The sequence below is a fragment of the Phyllobates terribilis genome, unplaced genomic scaffold (assembly GCF_046119375.1).
Source record: "Phyllobates terribilis strain yellow unplaced genomic scaffold, ASM4611937v1 Scaffold_238__1_contigs__length_3037890, whole genome shotgun sequence".
NCBI classification, from domain to species: Eukaryota; Metazoa; Chordata; class Amphibia; order Anura; family Dendrobatidae; genus Phyllobates; species Phyllobates terribilis.
In genome coordinates, this window is record NW_027362998.1 from 2,831,098 (window position 1) to 2,855,891 (window position 24,794).

General features: G+C 44.9%; 1 protein-coding gene across 1 annotated transcript in view; it reads right to left on the reverse strand.

Annotated features, from left to right (window-relative positions):
- The window catches only part of LOC141217344 (uncharacterized), a 76,704-nt gene extending 53,477 nt beyond the window's left edge, over positions 1-23,227 (reverse strand). Inside the window, exon 1 of the mRNA XM_073665768.1 lies at positions 23,167-23,227. The gene's annotated coding sequence lies outside the window, so the exon portion shown is untranslated. The remainder of the gene's footprint in view (positions 1-23,166) is intronic.
- Between the last annotated feature and the right edge of the window lie 1,567 nt (positions 23,228-24,794).

The window sequence follows — 24,794 nt, forward strand, 5'->3', positions numbered from 1 at the left end:
GGGGGGTGAGGGGGACCATGCATACCAGGATTGGGGGGTGAGGGGACCATGCATACCAGGATTGTGGGGTGAGGGGACCATGCATACCAGTATTGGTGGGGTGAGGGGTGCCATACATACCAGGATTGGTGGGGTGACGGGTGCCATACATACCAGAATAGGGATGAGGGGTACCATACATACCAGAATAGGGATGAAGGGTACCATACATACCAGGATAGGAATGCGGGGCACCATGCATACCAGGATGAGGGATACCATGCATACCCGGATAAGGATGAGGGGTGCCATGCATACCGAGATTGGGGATGAGGGGTTCCATGCATACCAGGATTGGAGGTGAGGGGTGCCATGCATATCGGGATTGGGAGTGAGGGGTGCCATGCATACTGGAATTGGGGGTGAGGGGTGCCATGCATACCAGGATTGGGGGTGAGGGGTGCCACGCATACCAGGATTGGGGGTGAGGGGTGCCACACATACCAGGATAGGAGTGAGGAGTACCCCGCATACCAGGATAGGGGTGAGGAGTACCACGCATACCAGGATTGGGGATGAGGGGTGCCACGCATACCAGGATTGGGGATGAGGGGTGCCACGCATACCATGATTGGGGGTGAGCGGTGCCACGCATTCCAGGATTTGGGATGAGGGGTGCCACGCATACCAGGATTGGGGGTGAGGGGTGCCATGCATACCAGGATTGGGGGTGAGGGTGACATGCATACCAGGATAGGATGGTGGAGACAGGATGGGGGCAGCGGAAATACCAGGAGGGGGGCAGCACATACTAGCATGGGAGACCATGTACCAAAAAAATGCCCCCACCTGGGCGTAGAACGGGTTCAATAGCTAGTTCTATATAAAGGGCTATACCATTATTTTGGCCCCACCAATGGTTGACCAAACTACAGAAACAAATATGTAGTCTTACATATACCAAGAATTTCAAAAAAGATTCTCTCAAAACATAAATTAAGAGATGGAATTGGTCTACCAAATCTACAGGCTTTCCATCTAATCAACTTAATAAAGAAAAGCAGACATTGGTGTTTAAAAGCTAATAAAATTTCTTGAGTAGATTTGGAAATCTCAATTAATAAAAATTCTCCCTTATCCTCTTTAATATTAGCATCAATATTGGATCCTAAACTACCTACTCCAACTCACCCCTTGAATAGGGACACAATACTAGCATGGAAACAATTAATAAAAAGATCTACGGCACCTCGAATAGAGATACCCCTGAAGTTACTGCCAATCTCTATACTAAATTATGCATTACCTAATTTTCCAATGGGAAAAATTGGGAATAACTGATTTTTCAATATTACTAAAAGATAACAAGCAAAATTCAATAATCAACTTCTTAGCTCTAAGATTGGATTACAATATACCTGAAGAAGAATTTTATAACTTCTTAGAGGTTAGGAAATACTTAAGTAATCATTTTAAAATTCCTTTCACTATACCCAAGAATATTCTTCTTTTACTACAAAACATAACTAACCACAACCTATGGAAAACAAAAAAGAAATATATACTATATGTAACCTAGACTCAGTCTTTGTAAAATCACCTTATTCACTTAAATGGGAAGAAGATCTAAATATCCAATTTACTCCAGAGAAATGGCAAAAAAGCAATTAAGTATACTTATACTTCCACTATCAATGTATCACTCCACGAATCCTATTTTCAACTAACATCTAGATGGTATTACTCTCTTACTGGACTACATTCGGTTTTTGCAGACCATTCAGACTTATGTTGGAGGGGTTGTGGAATAAGAGCAAACGTTTATCATATCTTTGGGATTGTCCCAAAATTGGAGCAATATGGAAAGATGTTCATGATTTACTAATAAAAATTACGAATTCAACCATTCCGTTCGCTCCACATCTGCTTTTGCTATCTATAGAGATAGACGACTTTCCACCTAAGTCTAGATATATCATAATTCATATATCACAAGTATTAAAAATTTTATTAGCTACTAATTGAAAATCTAGTAATATAAGTAATATACCATCTATTGAAGATGTAATTGATAGAGTTTCAACTCACAACACCTTTTACGATAAGAAATAATTCACTTCGGCATTATAATAACCGATGGTACTTGTGGAGCAAAGTATTTCCCTCTAAGGTCATTGCCTCTCCCATACAAAATATGAAATCAAACTGGACCAGAATATCATATATATGTATATATGTATTGTTTTAATAGTTTTTTTCAGTTATATCTTATACAAGTTAGTAATGTAAATGAAGTAAAAGTGCATTCTTAGTGGCCTATATATCACCCTTTGATCCTCTTTCCCTTTACATATTCTTCCTTCACCGGTTTCCCTTTCTTCCCCACTTACCTAACTTTTCCTCTCATTCCTCCCTTTCTATATATATTTTTTGTTTGATATATACTGTTTTTTTGTTTTCTTTTGCCTTTTTTCCCCTTCCCCTATAATTGTAAAATTTCCTCAATAAAAATAATCAGATGAAAACCCTAACCATGGCATACAAAGCCATCCACAACCTGTCTCCTCCATACATCTGTGAGCTAGTCTCCCGGTACTTACCTGAACGCAACCTCCGATATTCACAAGATCTCCTTTTCTACTCCTCTCTTATCTCCTCTTCCCACAATCGCATACAAGATTTCTCCCGTGCATCGCCCCTACTCTGGAACTCTCTACCCCAAAACATCAGACTCTCACTTACCGTGGAAACCTTCAAAAGGAACCTGAAGACCCACCTCTTCCGACAAGCCTACAACCTGCAGTAACCATAGCTCCACAATACGGCTGCACAACCAGCTCTATCCTCACCTACTATATCCTCACCATCCCTTGTAGATTGTGAACCCTCTCGGGCAGGGTCCTCTCTCCTCCTGTACCAGTCGCTGACTTGTATTGTTCAAGATTATTGTAATTGTTTTTGCTACGTATACCCCTTTCACATGTAGAGCGCCATGGAATAAATGGAGCTATAATAATAAATAATAATAATAATAATAATGGAGATGAATGAGGGAGACAAAATTGCAAATATAAACTTTTCTTTACTTAACAAGAACTTGATGAGAAGTATGTACATCGGATAGCAGGAACAACACTTTATGAATGCTTCTTCTGCATTATGCAGAGAAGTTTACGGTTACATGTGTTACAAGCTACAAAAGTCCATCAAACAAAAGGCCTACCATCTCCTGTGGGGACCATACAGTTATAATGTGTGGCTAAAGCCCCTCAGAGCTACTCTCAGCTCCCAGTTTATTTTTGAGGACCTCACTGGCTGAGGTGCATCGGTATGACTCCTCACTCGTACTCTCAAAGTCCTTTCAATGAGGGCCACACACTCCTTGCTGAGGCACTGCATCTTCAGCTCTCCATAGGAGAACTGGGGTCCCTGTTTGGTGACACTGTAGCTTCCTCTCTAGTATAGACAATATTTTGTTTAAATCCTGTTTGTCTAAGATAAGGAATCCTTCCTTAACTTATTCCCCTTCAATTAGTCCTTCTGACCCTCCCCCCAGGGCAAAGTTCTGTACTGTTTAAGTAGGCCTCCTGGCCTGACTAAGGACCTCATCCTGCTGCTCAACTTAGCAAAGTTTTATCCCTGTAATTAAGTCTCCAGACCTTCTGCTGTCCTTGGGCAAAGCTAGGTACCGTTTAAGTAGGCCTCCTGACCTGAGCTAAGAACCTCACCCTCCTCTTTATCTTCGCAATGCTCCCTGAAAGGAATCCAGATTCCCACTGACTGCCATTATATCTTTGCTTTTCTTCAGAACGTACCGATTTCTCCTCTTGTCACACAAGATATCAATTCAAGTCTGCAACCAGATAGACCAAAGGTCTCACTTATCCCTGACACATCACCATGAAATTGTTTTCCTCTGTGCCCATGTAGCTCAGAATAAAAGCTCCCACACAGTATGATGCCCCCCCTAGACCCCACACAATATGAGGGCCCCTACAGCCTGCTACACAAAATGAGGACACCCAATCAGTATAGAGGCTCTTACAGTCCACCACAGCCCCCCACTTAGTAGTCAGTATAATGGTCCCCACCAGCCGTCTATTCAGTATGAGAGCCCCACAGTCCTTAGAATCATAGAATCATAGAATGGTAGAGTTGGAAGGGACCTCCTGGGTCATCTGGTCCAACCCCCTGCTGAAAGCAGGATTCACTAGATCATCTCAGACAGATGTCTGTCCAGCCTCTGTTTGAAGACGTCCATTGAAGGGGAACTCACCACCTCTCGTGGCAGCCTGTTCCACTCATTAATCACCCTAACTGTCAAAAAGTTTTTTCTAATATCTAATCTGTGTCTCCTCCCATTTAGTTTCATCCCATTGCTTCTAGTCTTTCCTTGTGCAAATGAGAATAAAGATGATCCTTCTACAATGTGACAGCCCTTGAGATATTTGTAGACAGCTATTAAGTCTCCTCTCAGTCTTCTTTTTTGCAAGCTAAACATTCCCAAATCCTGCAACCGTTCCTCATAGGACATGGTTTGCAGACCAGTCACCATTCTGGTCGCTCTTCTCTGAACTTGCTCCAGTTTGTCTATGTCTTTTTTAAAATGTGGTGCCCAAAACTGTACACAGTATTCCAGATGAGGTCTGACCAAAGAGGAGTAAAGACCAATAATGACTTCACGTGATCTAGACTGTATGCTTCTGTTAATACATCCCAGAATTGTATTTGCCTTTTTTGCTGCTGCATCACACTGTTGACTCATGTTCAGTCTATGATCTATTAGTATACTTAAGTCTTTTTCACATGTACTGTTGCTTAGCTCTATTCCTCCCATTCTGTATATGCTTTTTTCATTTTTATTGCCCAGATGTAGTACTTTGCATTTTTCCCTGTTAAAAACCATTCTGTTGGTTGCTGCCCACTGCTCCAGTTTATTTAGGTCTTTTTGAATCCTCTCTCTCTCTTCTCTAGTATTAGCTATCCCTCCTAGCTTTGTGTCATCAGCAAATTTAATCAGTTTACCCTCAATTCCTTTATCTAAATCATTGATAAAGATGTTGAACAATACAGGTCCCAGGACGGAGCCCTGTGGTACCCCACTTGAGACATTCATCCAGCTGGATGTGAAGCCATTTACAATCACCCTTTGAGTCCGATCACTAAGCCAGTTATGAATCCACCTAACAGTTGCCTGGTCCATTGCATACTTGGTCATTTTTTCAATAAGGATGGTGTGAGATACTTTGTCAAATGCTTTGCTGAAGTCAAGATATACTATATCTACAGCATTTCCCTGATCCACCCAGTCAGTGATTCTGTCATAGAAGGAAATTAAGTTAGTCTGACATGACTTGTTAGTTATAAACCCATGCTGACTCTGGTTAATCACTTCATTCTTATCCAGGTACTTACATACATGTTGTTTAATCATTTTTTCAAAGATCTTTCCTGGTATAGAAGTCAGACTCACCGGCCTATAGTTCCCTGGGTCCACCTTCTTCCCCTTTTTGAAGATAGGAACAACATTTGCTCTTCTCCAGTCTTCTGGGACTTCTCCTGTTCTCCAATAATTTTCAAAGATTATGGAGAGTGGTTCTAAAATTTCTTCTACGATCTCCTTCAGTACTCTGGGGTGTAATTCATCTGGACCTGGAGACTTGAACTCATTTATGTTAGCTAAATATTCCCTCACAATCTTTCTGTTTACAGATAACTTGGATTCTTCTATTCCTTTAAAAGGACAGTGAAGATCAGTTGATGTTACATTTTCTTTCTGAGAGAAAACAGATGCAAAATAGGAATTAAAAAGTTTGGCCTTCTCAACATCCTCTCTTACCATTTCTCCATTTTCAGCCTGTAAAAATCCTATAGCATCTTTGACTTTTCTTTTACTTTTGACATACCCCCAAAATCCTTTTTTATTGCTTTTGACATCTCTTGCAAGCCTTAATTCATTGTCAGCTTTAGCTAACCTGATACATGCCCTGCAGGATCTGCAGACTGCATTATAATCTTCTTTAGATATGCCTCCCTCTTTCCATTTAATAAACATTTCTTTCTTTCTTTTTAGCATGTGTTTAAGTTCTGTGTTCATCCATCCTGGTTTCCTTAAATGCTTCCCATTCTTCCTACTTTTCGGGATTGTTAACGATTGTGCTTTGAGAATCTCATTTTTAAAAATTTCCCATCCTTCCTGGACATTTTTGTCCTTAAGGACATCCAGCCATTGGATCCCTCCTATTCTCTTTCTGAGTCTCTTAAAATCTGCCTTTCTAAAATCTAACCTTGAAGTTTGAGTCTTCACATGTCTTCCTCCTCTAGTTATCCAAAATTCTATAATAGCATGATCGCTGCCTCCTAGGGTCCCAGCCACTTTTACCTCCTCAACCATTTCCTCCTTGTTTATAAGGATTAGATCCAAAGTAGCAGATCCCCTTGTTTTCTCCCCTACCTTTTGGAAGATAAAGTTGTCAGCAAGAGAGGATAAGAATTTGCTTGACCTGTTAGTTTTACTTGAGAGAGATTCCCAACAAATGTCTGGATAGTTGAAATCTCCCATGACCACTATGTCATATTTTTTGGAGAACTTGGTCATTTGATGCATAAAGAGTTCATCCATATCTTCAGCTTGCCCAGGTGGCCTGTAGTAAATGCCTACAATGGTGTCCTTTCCGTTGTTCTCTCCTTGTATTCTTACCCAAACAGTTTCCACAGAACTCCCAGTCTCTGAAGCTTCAATCTCTGTGCAGATATACGCTTTTCTAACATACAATGCGACACCTCCTCCTCGTTTATCAAGTCTGTTTCTTGCAAATAAGTTGTATCCTTTTAGCCTTTTATTCCAATCATGTGTATCGTCCCACCAAGTTTCAGTGATTCCAATGACATCATATTCCTTTTCCTGCATTAGTAGTTCCAATTCTCCTTGTTTGTTGCCCATGCTTTGTGCATTTGTATAAAAACATTTTACTTTGTGATTGTTTTCTCTTCCTCCCATATTTTTATTATTTAAATTGTTTTGTCTTAGTTTTTCCTTTCCACTTCCAGTAGCAGAGATCTCAATAGTATTTGTCAGCTGTATGGCTTTATCTGGCCTTTTGCTTCCCTTCCCACATTGTTCTAGTTTAAAGCTCTCCTGATGAGTGCAGCAAGGCAATTTCTAAATACATGTTTTCCAGTCTTCGTAAGGTGCACCCCATCTCTAGCAAGTAGTCCATCGTATAGGTAATTCATTCCGTGATCCAGAAATCCAAATCCTTGTTGACGGCACCATCGACGTAGCCAGTTGTTCACCTGTAGAATCTTATTCCACCTCATTGTTCCATGGCCATCCACTGGGAGGATGGATGAGAAGACCACCTGCGCTCCCAATTCTTTCACTTTCTTGCCCAAGTCTTCAAAGTCACTGCAGATGGTTTCCAGGTCCTTTCTTGCGGTGTCATTTGTCCCCACATGTATTAGCAGGAATGGGTAGTGATCTGTAGGTCTGAAGAGTCTTGATATCCTGTCAGACACATCTTTAATTTTTGCTCCTGGAAGACAGCACATTTCTCTTGAGGTTATGTCTGGTCTGCAGATAGCGGCCTCTGTTCCTCTTAACAGGGAATCCCCCATGACCACCACTCTCCGTTTTTTCTTCACAACATTCTTCTTTCTCCATCCAGGAGGATTCTGAGGGCTTACAAGGTTATTCATTGCTGGCAAAGTCTTATCTTGCTGTATTTCTTCATGGTTCTCCTGCGAGAGAGCCTGGTACTGGTTCCTGAGCAGTATGGGTGCTGACTGCCTCTCGATCCTCCTGCTTCTCGGGGTCACATGCTTCCATTCCTCTGTTTCCTCAGGTGCAGTTCGAATTTCTTCTCTTTCTGAATCATGAAGAGATAATTCTGCTCTGTCTAAGAACTCTTCACCTTCCTTAATGATTTTCAAGGTAGTTAACCTCTCTTCTAGATTTCGCAACTTTTCCTCCAACAGGGACACAAGCTTGCATTTCTGGCATGTGAAGTCTGGCTTTTCCACTGGCAAGTCTGTGAACATGTAGCAGGATATGCAGCTCACCAAATGGCTCCTGGACTCTTCCATGTTCTTACTGTTAATGTTCTGAAAACAGTGAAAAAAGCTTCAAAAAAAAGCTTCAAAATGCGCGCGGTTTACCGATGTCCTCTTTTCAGCTCCAACAGCCAAAATCCAGTGTTCTTTGAGCTCACGGAGACTCTTCACTTACCCCAAAATGCAGTGGGAATATGCAAATTATCTCCTCAGGACTCCTCCCCTGGTTTACCGATGTCCTCTCTTCAGCTCCAACAGCCAAAATCCAGTGTTCTTTGAGCTCACGGAGACTCTTCACTTACCCCAAAATGCAGTGGGAATATGCAAATTATCTCCTCAGGACTCCTCCCCTGGTTTACCGATGTCCTCTTTTCAGCTCCAGCAGCCAAAATCCAGTGTTCTTTGAGCTCACGGAGACTCTTCACTTACCCCAAAATGCAGTGGGAATATGCAAATTATCTCCTCAGGACTCCTCCCCTGAATATGATTCCCCACAGCCTTTCACTTAATATGATGCCCGCACAATTCCTGATATTGCTGCGGTTTGATTGTGATGCCCGCACAATTCCTGATATTGCTGCGGTTGATTGTGTGCTGCTCCGGTCTGTGCAGTGTGAGTACTGAGGTTCCATACCACAGTTGTGATGTTGTGACGTCATTGTGCCTGCAGATCACGGAGTCTCAGACTCACAGGCGAAGGCTGAATGGTGGATCAAGGGGCTTGTGACTCCCTGATTCACTATTCTATTCAATGGTACCATCGTCATGGGAATTTGGATATCGCTGAAATTGTGATGTTGTGGAAGGATAGGGTGCCCGGTGCTGAGCCGCACGAGCCCTCTCAATTCACAGACACCATGGCGGCTATTGATGGTATTCCCCTGTCTATCCTATTATCGTGTGAGAAATATATCATGGGTCCTGGGTTCATTATAATCTGCACTAAGAATGGGGCTAAGTGTGAATTTATTAATTAGCAGTGTGGTAGTTGGAGGGTGTAAGGCAGCCGTGTTCACACCATGCAGTAACTGAGGCAGTGACACAAGCAAGTCCAACATAAACAGCTTTTATTTCAGCAACTCACGGGTTAACAGAAAGTCCTCCGGTTCACAGCAGGGTTAACAGAAAGTCCATACACAATGGTTGCCGTGGGCAACGGCCGATCCGAGCCGCTCAGAGCCTGACGGGTGCAGAGCCTTCCCAGGTGTGGGTTCAGCTATACACTGTCCTGCTGAGTTTTCCTGCTATCCTCCTAGCAGGTCCCAACACTGAACAACACTAATCCTTACTGCAGGGTTTTTACAGGACATGTGGCAAGAGCCACTGGAAAACCCGGGTTGGAGGGAGGAGGCCACCCCATGCCTTCCTGTAACCTCCTCCAAAAATTGAAGGCCCTGCCGGGTTTTACTAATCAGCCTTAGCCAGATAGCCTGACCAGGTCAATGCTGACCTTCCTTCCTGCATTGCAGCCACAGGTGAGTTTGTGGCTGCAATGCACTCCAATGGATTTAATAGGACTCTGTACACATTCTGGGGGATACATAACGCCCCTTGTATACGATCCCTGTCACTGCCTCACAAATGCCCTCCCTCTTTCAATCTTGTGCAGGGTGCCCGGGACAGGGCATCCGCGTTTGCCTGCAACTTCCCAGGGCGATGTTCTACAGAGAAACTGAAATTTTGCAGTGACAGGAACCACCTGGTGACTCGCACATTCCTCTCCATGGCATTCCTCATCCATACCAAAGGTGAGTGGTCCGTCACCAAGTGGAACTGACGCCCAAGTAAACAATAATGTAGCAATTCCAAGGCCCACTTAATAGCTAAACACTCCTTCTCTACCACGCTATAGTTTTTCTCTGCCGGGACAAGTTTTCTACTCAAGTAGGTGACCGGGTGCTCTTCATCATTCACGTTTTGTGACAATACCGCCCGTAGGCCTACCTCCGAGGCGTCTGTCTGTACAATGAAGGTTTCCTTGAAGTTGGGGCTGATGAGGACCGGCTGTCCACACAGGGCCAACTTCATGGACTGAAAGGCTTCTTCTGCCTGAGGGTTCCATCGAACCATTACCGATTTTTTCCCTTTCAAGAGATCGGTCGGGGCCGCCGTTCTCCCAGCAAAATTAGGTATAAACCGGCGGTAATACCCAAGGATGCCAAGGAACCCCCTCACCTGGTTTGCAATTGACGGTTTAGGCAAGTTTTTTATGGACTCAACTTTATTGATTTGGGGCTTGATAATTCCTCAGCCAATCACATACCCCAAATATCGGGCTTCCTCTAGGCCTATCGCACATTTTTTGGGGTTTGTCGTTAACCCCGCAGCTCTGACAGAATCTAGCACCACTTGTACCTGGGATAGATGCGTATGCCAGTCGGTGCTAAAGATGATAATATAATCTAGCTACGCGGACGCGGACTTCTGATGGGGCTTGAGCACTATGTCCATCAGCCTCTGGAATGTAGCCGGGGCCCCATGTAACCCAAAAGGTAAGACCGCATAGTGATATAGACCCTCCGGCGTTATTAAGGTGGTCTTTTCCTTCGCCGATTTCGTGAGAGGTACCTGCCAGTAACCCTTGGTGAGATCAAGCGTGGTAAAGTACTGGTCCTGCCCCAGTCTCTCAATCAGCTCATCCACCTTGGGCATTGGATAAAGGTCAAACTTTGACACTTCATTTAATTTCCGGAAATCGTTAAAGAAGCGTAAAGATCCGTCTGGTTTCGGAATCAGTACGATGGGGCTAGACCACTCACTCCGTGATTCCTCGATGACGCTAACTGGACCATTTGATTTACCTCAGCCGTGATGGCTTGCCTCCGGGCTTCGGGTTCCCAGTACGGTCTCATTCACGCCCTTACCCCAGGTTCGGTGACAATGTCATGCTGGAGAACTGTAGTCCTACCCGGTAGCTCTGAGAACACGTCGGTATTCTGCTGCACCAGCGAGCGAGCCTCCCATCACTGCTGTTTAGTGAGAACATCACTTATTTTGACCTCTCCTCCGGACGCATCCCTGGCTGAAGGTAGAGAACTCTCTGGCGATATGCCCAAAGTGACATCTGTAACTAAACACTCTCGATCTTTCCAAGGTTTTAGCAGGTTTACATGGTAAAGCTGCTCAGGTTTCCTCCTTCCGGGCTGATACACCCTGTAATTTACCTCCCCCACCTTTTCTCGAACCTCATATGGCCCTTGCCACTTGGCCATGAGCTTACTCTCGGCTGTGGGTACCAGTACTAACACCCGATCGCCCTTGTTAAAAGTCCTGACCATGGCTCTTTTATTATATGTGTGCCTCTAGGCCGCCTGGGCATCTAACAGATGTTATTTTACGATGGGCATGACTGCCGCAATCCGGTCCTGCATACTAGCCACATGTTCAATTATACTCCTATGTGGAGTCGGCTCTTGTTCCCACGTCTCTTTGGCTACGTCCAACAGACCCCTAGGGTGTCTGCCGTACAATAACTGAAAGGGAGATAACCCTGTGGAAGCCTGGGTACCTCACGGACGGCGAACATCAAATAGGGTAGCAACATGTCACAATCCCTTCCGTCCTTAGAAACCACCTTTTTTAACATGGACTTGAGGGTTTTATTGAACCGTTCTACTGGCCCGTTGGTTTGAGGGTGGTACACCGAGGTGTGCAATTGTTTAATTTTTAGCAGATTGCACAGTTCCCTTGTCACCTTGGACATAAAAGGGGTCCCTTGACCGGTCAGGATCTCCTTACGTAGTACAAGGCGACAGAACATGGAAAACAGCTCCCGTGCAATCAGTTTCGCCGAGGTGTGGCGTAGCGGTATAGCCTCCGGGTACCGGGTGGCATAGTCGACGACCACCAGTATATGTTGGTGGCCACGAGCAGATTTTACAATGGGCACTACGAAGTCCATTGCAATCAGTTCAAAAGGTACCTCTATCACTGGCAGAGGTACCAATGGGCTACGGAAACTTGGGGTGGGTGTGGTCAACTGACAATCGGGGCAGGATTCACAGTACTTTTGGACCTCTGCGTAAATCCCCGGCCAAAAGAACCCCTGCAAGATGCGCTCTTGCGTCTTTTTAACCCTTAAGTGTCCACCCAGCAGGTGGGTGTGTGCCAACTCCAGAACCGCCCGACGGTACGACTGAGGTACTGTTCCACGACCTCGTCCCTGATTCTGTCTACCCTATACAGCAACTCACCATTGACTACCATGCGTGAAAATACAGTATCTGCACCGGGCTGTTGAGCTACACCATTTACCTCTAACATCCTTTCCCGTGCCCGAGTCAGAGTAGGATCCTGTAGCTGAGCTGTCCCAAACCACTTCCAGCTCAGGGATTGATGGGGTGTCCTCGACCTCTCCTGCCAGTACCTCTAGGGGAGACCTATCAGGGTCACACTCTGTCCCTAGGTTGGACACCCCTATGGCAGGTACCCTTGACTCGGATTCGTCGGGTACAGCGCTTGTAACAAATTTTACCAGGGGAGAGTGGATTCTGTTTTTCCACAGAGTCCAGAACAGGGGCAGGTCTCTTCCCAACACAGTCCCATAGGGAAGAGTTTTTACCACCCCCACCACGTTTTATGTCGCCACATGGCGTGGACAAACCTACCTCTGCAGTTGGGTACTCTCGGAGGTCCCCATGGATACACACAACCCCGACTGTCTGTCCACTGGGGTTGTCTCCTGCCACCAGCGACCCATGTACCAAAGTCACTAGGGGCAGGGGGCAGTTAGCAACCACATGTCCCGGCCCCTGACACCGCAAACACCTAATGGTGGAGGTACTGTTAGGTCTTATGACCGTTTGGGAGGTAACCGGTCTCCTGCCACTCTGACTCCGGGGTACCCCTTCAGCAGGGGTAAGGTGCTGACTGTCCACAGCAAAGGGGCGTGACCCCTTTCCCGGTTCCTGGGTTGGCAGGGATCGGCGTGACAGCCGCGAGGGGGCAGAGTCTCGGACGCAGTCCTGAGTGGCCGAGTAGTGCTCGATCAGGCTAACCACCTGGTCGAGGGTGCCGGGGTCCCCTTTCCCCACCCAACGTTGGATAGCGGCCGGCAGAGTCCTCACCAGCCGGTCGACCACCACCCTCTCCACCATCTGGGCTGGAGTGAAAGACTCAGGCTGGAGCCACCTCTTTACCAGCTGCAAAAGGTCATAAGCCTGAGACCGGGGGGGTCGGGTCTCCACATAGGCCCATGAAAATACGCGCTGAGCCCTCACGTATGTATTGACCCCCAGTCGGGCAAGGATCTCACCTTTGAGCCTCTAGTAGTCCTGGGCGTCCTCCCGACTGAGGTCGAAGTAGGCCTTTTGGGCATCGCAGACCAGAAACTGAGCCACCACTTCTGCCCACTGGATGGCTGGTAGGTTTTCCCGCTCTGCTGTGCACTCATAAATGGTCAGGAAGGCTTCCATGTCGTCCTCCGGTTCCATTTTCCTTAACGCTGAGCGAACCTTGTCCCGGGCCTCTCGACGTTCCGGGGCTGGTGCCGTCGACGTCTCCCACAGAGCAGCAATCTATTGCAGCAACAGTTCTTTTGTTTTTTGTTGCTGCTGGTACAGTAGCTGCTGCTGCTGATTATGCTGCTGCTCCCGCTCCTGCTGTTGCCGCTGGAGACTCAGGTGCTGCTCCTGCTGTTGCCGCTGAGTGAGTACCAGCTGCTTTAACAGCTCCTCCATTTTGTCCACGGGGTGGAACTGAAAGGTGGCAGGCCGGATTGTGGTCATGCAGCTGCCGGTGAGGTATGCCTCAGTCACAACGCCCGCTTTCTCCACCAAATGGTAAGGCAGCGGTGTTCACACCGTGCAGTAACTGAGGCAGTGACCCAAGCAAGTCCAACATAAACAGCTTTTATTTCAGCAACTCACGGGTTAACAAAAAGTCCTCCGGTTCGCAGCCGGGTTAACAGAAAGTCTATAGACAATGGATGCCGTGGTTAACGGCCGCGCCGGGCCACTCAGAGCCTGACGGGTGCAGAGCCTTCCCAGGCGTGGGTTCAGCTATACACAGTCCTGCCGAGTTTTCCTGCTATCCTCCTAGCAGGTCCCAACACTGAACAACACTAATCCTTACTGCAGGGTTTTTAAAGGACCTGTGGCAAGAGCCATTGGAAACCCGGGTTGGAGGGAGGAGCCCGCCCCACTGCCTTCCTGTAACCTCCTCCAAGAAATGAAGGCCCTGCCGGGTTTTACTAATCAGCCTTAGCCAGATAGCCTGACCAGGTCAATGCTGACCTTCAGTCCTGCATTGCAGCCACATGTGAGTTTGTGACTGCAATGCACTCCAATGGATTTAATAGGACTCTGTACACATTCTGGGTGATATATAACGCCCCTCGTATATGATCCCGGTCACTGCCTCACAAGGGGTACATGGTACCATTCGGAGACACGGGGGGTCTCCTGTGAGCAGAATTCTGCTCGGACAACACAGGGTGAGGATAAAACAGTGTGGCAATACTTGAACCACCAAACAGACAATAACATATAGAACAGTCCCAGCAAAATACCCAAAATGGTGTAAAATCACAAAGTCCCACCCTTCCGCTGACTCGCGGGGATTAAAGCCGCTTAGACTTCGGGGCTTCCAGGGCCGACTACCCCCACCAATGGCACCTCGCTTTTAGCGGGCATCCACAGAGAGGAGGTAATGACAAGCTTAGAAAGCTGACAGTCCATAGAGGTACGTGACCAGGTGACCGGAGGGTTGCAACCTGGCTTCTCTGCACATATCCATGGGTTCCAGGTGACTGGAGGGTCCTAACCTGGCTACTTCAAACATCTCCCTGGGTTCCAAGTGACCGTAGGGTCCCAACCTGTCACGGGTGTGTCAGGTTTGACAGACAGTCATTCTGGATCCGGCTGTAGAAAGTTGCTGCACTTGGCCTTGCAGACACCTTCTTGATCCTTTCATCATGCCTCCCTCTCTAGGACCCAGCAGTGATCTCGACCTCCTGCTGCTAATTAACACACCATAGCTGGATCTTTAAAAACTCTCAGTTTCTTCAGAGAATAGCTTGTGATAGAGTAAATTCCTCTGTTCAGGTCTGGAGTTCTAGCAGTCGGCTAGATTCTTCTTGGAGTTCCTTTGTGGACTTTAGTCGTGATCTTTCTGGTGTCTTCTCAAAGCTAAGTGTAGGGGAGTCAGGGTGTTAGATCTGCCTAGGGGGTCTCCACTCTCCCTTTCCTTAGTTGCTGGGCTTCCCCCCCTTTCCCTTCATCGTATGCTGGGTCCTTCCCATACCTAGCATGACAACCTGGCTACCCCAAACATCTCCATGGGAACAGGTGACCCAAATGTATCCTTGGGGGTCAGATGACCAGATGGTCACAATCCTAGCTTTACCAAACGTATCCATGGGTTCAGTGATATTCAGTGGAACACTTCTGTGTTCTTCCAGCTGGGGCCATGGTCCCCTAAGCTGACATCCTATAGAAAGTCAAATCTGTGTCCCTCTTCATGGGGCCATGTTGTCTTAGCTGTTGCTCTGGCAGTTGACTCTCATTCTTCTTGCAGAAAGATATAAATCACTTTTTATATTTACATCTGTGGCTCAGGTCATCATCCACAGGGGGAGGTGGGATGAGTTTAACTCATTGTTTTGAACATTTAATCGATCTGCACAGTTCATCCTTCTCTGTTTTATGAAAAAAACAAGCCACAGGGCCCACACAATGGTCAATCAACATAATTAGTAAACATCCATTATTCAATGACCCTGCACCCGTTTTGCAAAGCTAGTAGACAATAAGTTGCAGTACATATCAACTCAAGTGTCAACATCCAGGTTTATACAAACAATAGTCTGTGCTTCTTGACCAACCACAAATTAAAAAGTCAACAAAAAAATAATAGCGTATGTCTCCTGGCCTACTGAATTTATGTCTGGAAAATTGAGATCAAATGCTGTGTCGTCACATAGCATAGTGTGTTTAGAAGCAGTGCTGTGGGGACAGCACTCTAAAGTAAATTCTTAAACAGGGCTGTGGAGCTGGAGTCGGAGTCTGTGTCCATTTTGGTGGAGTCGGAATCGGAGTCGGTATAAAATAGACCAATTCCAACTCCTAAAATATATAATAAACTGGGTACAGTAGTTCAATGCAGTTTGTGGGGAATATTTTTTTTCATAAGAATTTGGGAAAGTTATGAAATGTCCTGTAAATATCTGTCCTATCCCTGATCTAAGGATCTAGACTTTTAGCTGAGATGAATCTGAGCTACAGTAAATTTATCACATAAACATGAGCCATGTATGAGGGAATCGGAGTCGTGGAGTTGGAGTCGGAGGTTTGGCTTACCGACTCCACAGCCCTGTTCTTAAACCTTTATTAAATATATGCATTAAAAACTGAACTAACAACATATATATACTTAAATCTAAGGAAAAAAAAATAAGCTGAATGGCTTGTTGTGGATGTACAGTTGAAACCAGAAGTTTACATACACTATATAAAAAGACACATATGCATGTTTTTCTCAATATCTGACATGAAATCAGAATAAACCTTTCCCATTTTAGGTCAATTAAGATTACCATAATTTTTAATATTTGACAAATGCCAGAATAATGAGAGAGAATGTTTTAAGGCGTTTTTATTACTTACTTCAAAGTCAAAAGTTTACATACTATGCCTTTAAACAATTCTGGATTGTCCATATGATGATGCCATGTGTTTGGAAGCTTTTTGGCAACAGCTGAGTTGATTAGAGACACACCTGTGGATGTATTTTAATGCACACCTGAAACACACTACTTATTTGTTCAGCATCATGTGAAAGTCTAATGAAATTAGTCAAGATATCACAAAGAGAATTGTGGACTTGCACAAGTTTGGCTCATCCTTGGGTACAATTTCAAGATACCTGAAGGTACCTCGTTCATCTGTACAAACAATTATACGCAAGAACAAACAAGATGGGAATGTCCAGCCATCATACGGCTCAGGAAGTAGACGAGTTCTGTGTCCCACAGATGAACGTGCTTTGGTCCAACATGTGCATATTAAACCATGGACAAAAGCAAAAGACCCTGTGAAGATGATGGCGGAAGCTGGTAAGATTGTGTCAATAACCACAGTGAATCAAGTACGGTATTAACATGGGCTGAAAGGCCACTTTTGCAGGAAGAAGCCATTACTCCAAATGAAACAAAAAAAAGCCAGATTAATGTTTGCAAATGCACAAAGGAACAAAGGCCTTAATTTTTGGAGACATGTCCTGTGGTCTGATGAAACTAAAATTGAACTTTTTGGGCATAATGACCATTGTTACGTTTGGAGGAAAAAGGGAGAAGATTGGAAGCCTAAAAACACCATCCCAAATGTGAAACACGGGGGTGGCAGCAACATATTGTGGAGTTGTTTTGCTGCAAGAGGGACTGGTACACTTCACAAAATAGATGGCATCATGAGAAAAGAAGATTATGTGGCAATACTGAAGCAACATCTCAGCCAGGAAGTTAAAGCTTGAGCGGAAATGGGTCTTCCAAATGGACAATGACCCGAAGCATACTGCCAAAATGGTAACAAAGTGACTTGAGGATAACAAAGTCAATGTTTTAGAGTGCCCATCACATAGCCCTGATCTCAATCCTATTGAAAATTTTTTGCAAAGCTGAAAAGGCAGGTGCGAGCCTTTTCCGTTTTTGCATTTTTGTTTCTTGCTCCCCTTGTTCCCAGAGTCATAGAGTTTTTATTTTTTGGTCAATATGGCCGTGTGAGGGCTTATTTTTTGCGGGATGAGTTGTACTTTTGAACGACATTACTGGTTTTACCATATCGCGTATGGGAAAACAGGAATAAAATTCTAAGTGCGGTGAAATTGTGAAAAAAGTGCAATATGATAGATTTTTTTTAATTTTTTTTTACCACGTTTACTGAATGCTAAAACTGACCTGCGATTATTATTCTCCAGGTCATTACGAGTTCGTAGAGACCAAATATGTATAGGTTCTTTTTTTATTTAAATGGTGAAAAAAAAATCCAAAGTTTGGGATCTGGGGCCGGGTGAGGGCTTATTTTTTGCGCGCCGAGCTGAAGTTTTAATTTATACCATTTTGGGGTAGATCTGATGTTTTGATCGCCCGTTATTGAATTTTATTACAATGTTGCGGCGACCAAAAAATGTAATTCTGGCGTTTTGAATTTTTTTCTCATTACGCCGTTTACCGATCGGATTAATTCTTTTTTTATATTGAAAGATCGGGTGATTCTGAACACGGCAATACCAAATATGTGTATGTGTTTTTTTTTTAATTATTTTATTTTGAATGGGGCGAAAAGGGGGTGATTTAAACTTTTATATTTTAAATTTTTTTTAAATATTTTTAAAAACATTTTTTTTCACTTTTTTCTTGCTTCTATAGTCTCCATAGGAGACTAGAAGCAGCACTTGTCTGATCGCCTCTGCTACATAGAGGTGATGAGCAGATCACCTCTATGTAGCAGAAATGCCCCTGTGCTATGAGCGCCGACCACTAGGTGGTGCTCATAGCGATCAGCACATGACAACCACTGGGGTCTGCTGCAGACCCAGGGTTGTCATGCACACCCATCAGTGACCCGGTGTCACCGATGGGCGGGATAAGTGATGCGCTTCCGGTGCGGCGATGTTAAATGCCGCTGTCAGAGATTGACAGCGGCATTTAGCATGTTAACAGCCGCGGGTGGATCGCAATTCCACCCGCGGCTGTTGCAGGCACATGTCAGCTGTAAAAATCAGCTGACATGTGCCCGGTTCAGTGTGGGCTCAGCGCCGGAGCCCGCGATTAACAGGGGGTGACAGCCTGGTGCGTACTAATACACCACAGGCTGTAAAGGGGTTAAGGGCAATGGTGCCAAATACTAATGAAATGTATGTAAACTTTTGCCTTTGCAGTAAGTAATAAAAATGCCTTAAAACATTCTCTCTCATTATTCTGGTATTTGGCAGATATTAAAAATTATGGTAATCCTAATTGACCTAAAACGGGAAAGGTTTATTCTGATTTCATGTCAGATATTGAGAAATACATGCAGATGTGTCTTTTTTATATAGTGTATGTAAACTTCTGGTTTCAACTGTGTATAAACAGATGTAAACAAAGATGTTGCTGAATAATTGATACAGTCACTACCGTACCCTATCCTGTACCTAAGCAAAGCTGATACTGCCTAAACGGGGAGGCTGGCAGACTAAGGAACAACAATGGCGTCCCCGCTCACTGGTGGTTGTCCCTCAAAAGCCCTAGTTGACCCTGATAGATAGATAGAGAGATATATATATATATATATATATATATATATATATATATATATATATATATATATATATATATAAAAATGCACTGATAAATTTAATAGGACCAGATATGCCTCATGGTATATACAGTGGGGAAAATAAGTATTTAATACACTGCTGATTTTGCAAGTTTTCTCACCTACAAAGAATGGAGTGGTCTGTAATTTTTATCGCAGGTACACTTCAACTGTGACAGACAGAATATAAAAATAAAAAAACAGACAATCACATTGTATGATTTTTTAAATTGCATTTTATTGCATGAAATAAGTATCTGATCGCCTACTAACCAGCAAGAATTCTGGCTCTCATAGACCAGTTAGTTTTTCTTTAAGAAGCCCTCCTACTCTGCCCTCATTACCTGTATTAATTGCATTTGGTTGAATTCGTTATCTGTATAAAAGACACGTCCACACAATCACTCAATCACACTCCAGCCTCTCTAACATGGCCAAGACCAAAGAGCTAAGGGACAAAATTGTAGACCTGCACAAAGCTGGGATGGGCTATAGGACAATAGGCAAGCAGCCTACTGAGAGGGCAACAACTGTTGGCACAATTATTAGAAAATGGAATAAACACAAGATGACTGTCAATTTTCCTCGGTCTGGGGCTCCATGCAAGATCTCACCTCGTGGGGTAAGGATGATTTTGAGAAAGGTCAGGAATCAGCTCATAACTAGATGGGAGGAACTGATAATTGACCTGATGAGAGCTGGGACCACATTGTCAAACATTACTGTTATTAACACACTACGTTGACATTGATTAAAATCCTGCAGGGCACACAAGGTCCCCCTGCTCATGTCAGCACACATCCAGACCCCTTTGAAGTTTGCCAATGACCATCTGGATCATCCAAAGGAGGCATGGGAGAAGGTCATGTGCTCAGATAAGACCAAAATAGAACTTTTTAGTATCAACTACACTGCCATGTTTGTAAGAAGAAGGATATGGATACAACCCCAAGGACACCGTCCCAACTGTGAAGCAGGGTGGGAGAAACATCATACTTTGAGGGTGCTTTTCTGCAAAGTGGACAGGACGATGGCACCATATTGAAGGGAGGATGGATGGGATCATATATTGAGCGATTTTGACCAACAACCTCCTTCTCTCAGTAAGAACACTGAAGATGGGTCGCAGCTGGGTCTTCCAGCATGAAAATGAGTTGAAACACACAGCCAGGGCAACCAAAAAGGATCTCCGTAAGAAGCATTTTAAGGTTCTGGAGTGGCCTAGCCAGTCTCCAGACCTGAACCCAATAGAAAATCTTCTGAGGGAGCTGAACTCAATGTTGTCCAGTGACAGCCCTGAAATCTGGAAGATCTGGTGAAGATCTGTATGGAGGAGTTGGCCAAAATCCCTCCTGCAGTGTGGGCAAACCTGGTCAAGAACTATAGGAAATGTCTGACAAACAAAGGCTTCTAGACCAAATATTAAGTTCTGTTTGTCTATTGTATTAAATCCTTATTTCATGCAATTAAATGCAAATTAATTATGTAAAAATCATACAATGTGATTTTCTGGATTTTGTTTTAGATTCTGTCTTACCATTGAAGTGTACCTATGATAAAAATTACAGCCCTCTCGATTCTTTGTAGGTGGGAAAACTTGCAAAATCGGCAGTGTATCAAATACTTATTTTCCCCACTGTATATAGGAAAGAGTATGGACTCATCAAAGAATGTTTCTATAATCCGCCCTGATGCGTTTCCCCAACAGGTTCAACAGGAGGCTTGATACAGTCAGGTGTCCATGTTTAAATATCCCACTTCATCCAAAACCCCTCCCCAGACTAGGAGACCCATTCCCTTTCCTAGAGGTGAATTGTCACAGGATATATAGAATGGAGTCTGTCTACAATAATGTACTGCGCCTGCGCTACTTCTCATGCGCTAGAGGTTCGATAATGTCCATCACCTAGTGTGCATGTCCGGAAGTGACGCGCTTTACACTGAAACGCCAGATAAACTGATTGCCGCCACGCCACTTGTACCCGTGACTGCTCATGCCCGTAGTTATGTGTTCCACGCCGGAGAGCATAATGGCCTATATGTGTCCGGACCATCACCCTTGTCAGTAGATAAAAGTAACATATGGTTAGAGGCTGCGATTACAGTTAGAGTGAGCCGGAGAATTCATTGTATATCTGATATTGTAGATTTCATCTTGTAATCTCCCTGTTCTGCATTTTTCACTGTTGCTATAGTTATCATAATTCCCCCATATCAGGGACATAAATAATTATATTAGTTACTTCCACATTGTGTATGTCTGTGCGTTGTATCCGTTCACCTGATTACAGGGGCATAATGGGGGCATTACACTGTGTGGGGGGCATCATATATACTGCATAAGGGGCATAATGGGGGCATTACACTGTGTGGGGGCATCATACATACTGAATAAGGGGCATAATGGGGGAATTACACTGTGTGGGGGCATCATACATACTGCTTAAGGGGCATAATGGGGGCATTACACTGTGTGGGGGCATCATACATACTGCATAAGGGTCATAAGGAGGGCATTACATTGCGTGGGGGGCATCATACATACTGCATAAGGGGCATAATGGGGGCATTACACTGTGTGGAGGCATCATACATCCTATATAAGGGGCATAATGGGGGCATTACACTGTGGGGGCATCATACATCCTGCATAAGGGGCATAATGGGGGCATTACACTGTGTGGAGGGCATCATACATAATACATAAGGGGCATTACATTGTGTGGGGGCATCATACATCCTGCATAAGGGGCATAATGGGGGCATTACACTGTGGGGGCATCATACATCCTGCATAAGGGGCATAATGGGGGCATTACACTGTGTGGGGACATCATACATACTGTATAAGGGGCATAATGGGGACATTACACTGTGTGGGGGGATCATACATCCTGCATAAGGAGCATAATGGGGGCATTACACTGTTTGGGGGCATCATACATCCTGCATAAGGGGCATAATGGGGGCATTACACTGTGTGGGGGCATCATACATCCTGCATAAGGAGCATAATGGGGGCATTACACTGTGTGGGGGCATCATACATCCTGCATAAGGGGCATAATGGGGGCATTACACTGTGTGGGGGCATCATACATACTGCATAAGGGGCATAATGAGGGCATTACACTGTGTGGGGGCATCATACATCCTGCATAAGGGGCATAAAGAGGGCATTACATTGTGTGGGGGGCATCATATATACTGCATAAGGGGCATAATGGGGACATTACACTGTAGGGGGAATCATAAATACTGCAGAAGGGGCATAATGGGGGCATCATACATCCTGCATAAGGGGCATAATGGGGGCATTACACTGTGTGGAGGGCATCATACATAATACATAAGGGGCATAATGGGGGCATTACATTGTGTGGGGGCATCATACATCCTGCATAAGGGGCATAATGGGGGCATTACACTGTGGGGGGCATCATACATCCTGCATAAGGGGCATAATGGGGGCATTACACTGTGTGGGGGCATCATACATCCTGTATAAGGGAAATAATGGGGGCATTACACTGTGTGGGGGCATCATACATCCTGCATAAGGGGCATAATGGGGGCATTACACTGTGTGGGGGGCATCATACATCCTGCATAAGGAGCATAATGGGGGCATTACACTGTGGGGCAGTAAAGGGGTCCTGTACTATGAGAACAATACGTTTCCCCCCTTCCTGTCTCCATAGTTGGGTCGTATGCATCTATTACAGGAAACAGAACAAAAACCTTACGATTCTTATAAAGGGGCAACACAAGACCCCAAAAGAGTCTCCGAGCTGAAGGGGTTAATGCCCCCTGCGCCCAGTAATGGGGGATCTCCACATACCTCCACCTGCAGAGCCGCCACCACATATATGGCTGCTCTGTGCGCACAGGACCTGTGATGAGGTCACAGGAGGGAGGAGTCAGGGGTCACATGATCAGGGGCCTCAGTGGATGCAGGACTCTGCTGTGCTGGTTGTCATGGTGCTGGATGAAGTTGTCTGCTGACGATAGATAATGTGTCTCTCCATAATCAGGATTACACAGTAGTGAAGAAGACCTCTAGTGAGCGCTGTCAGGACCCTGTGTCTGAGGGATGTGAAAGACCCCCGAGCCCAATCACAGGGCCTACCCCTCACCCCATTATACATGAGGACATCAATGACCAGAAGATCCTAGAACTCACCTACAAGATGATTGAGCTGCTGACTGGAGAGGTGACACTGCTGGGAATGCTGGGACATTATACAGTAACTCTATGAAGGGATCTGGGGGATGACGGTATCATTGTATGTGTCAGGTTCCTATAATATGTCAGGATGTCGCCGTCTATTTCTCCATGGAGGAGTTGGAGTATTTAGAAGGACACAAAGATCTGTACAGGGACATCATGATGGAGGTTCCCCAGCCCCTCACATCACCAGGTAATAGATAGGACTAAATACACACGGCCTATAATTATCTGTATGTAAAGAATGAATTCAGTCCCTGTATGTGTTTCCTCCAGATCTATCCAGTAAGAGGACAACACCAGAGAGATGTCCCCATCCTCTTCTTCCACAGGACTGTAAACAAGAAGATCCTAATGTTCGTCAGGATCATCAGGTAGATGGAGAGAAGGTGTCATGAGATCTCCCCTATGATGTGTAGACGGCTGTGAAGGTCTTGTGCTCAGTCTTGTTTTATCCACCAGTATTATATGTTTTATACTTGTGTAATGAGAACGGTGTTGATGGCAGGATTAGAGCTGATCATAGATGAGACTTCTCCATCTGTCTGTGACTTCAGGGTGAAGATCTGACCCATATTAATACTACAGAGACATATGTGAGGGGTGATGAGCAGTGTAAAGAGGAAATTCCTACATATGACTACACAGGTGAATAGTGACCACTAAATGCAGAGAAGTCACAGATTCTTCTCATGGGAATATATACACTGCTCAAAAAAATAAAGGGAACACTTAAACAACAGAATATAACTCCAAGTAAATCAAACTTCTGTGAAATCGAACTGTCCACTTAGGAATCAACACTGATTGACAATCAATTTCACATGCTGTTGTGCAAATGGAATAGACAATAGATGGAAATTATTGACAATTATCAAGACACCCTCAATAAAGGAGTGGTTCTGCAGGTGGGGACCACAGACCACATCTCAGTACCAATGCTTTCTGGCTGATGTTTTGGTCACTTTTGAATGTTGGTTGTGCTTTCACACTCGTGGTAGCATGAGACGGACTCTACAACCCACAGAAGTTGCTCAGATAGTGCAGCTCATCCAGGATGGCACATCAATGCGAGCTGTGGCAAGAAGGTTTGCTGTGTCTGTCAGCGTAGTGTCCAGAGGCTGGAGGCGCTACCAAGATACAGGCCAGTACACCAGGAGACGTGGAGGGGGCCGTAGGAGGGCAAAAACCCAGCAGCAGGACCGCTACCTCCGCCTTTGTGCAAGGAGGAACAGGAGGAG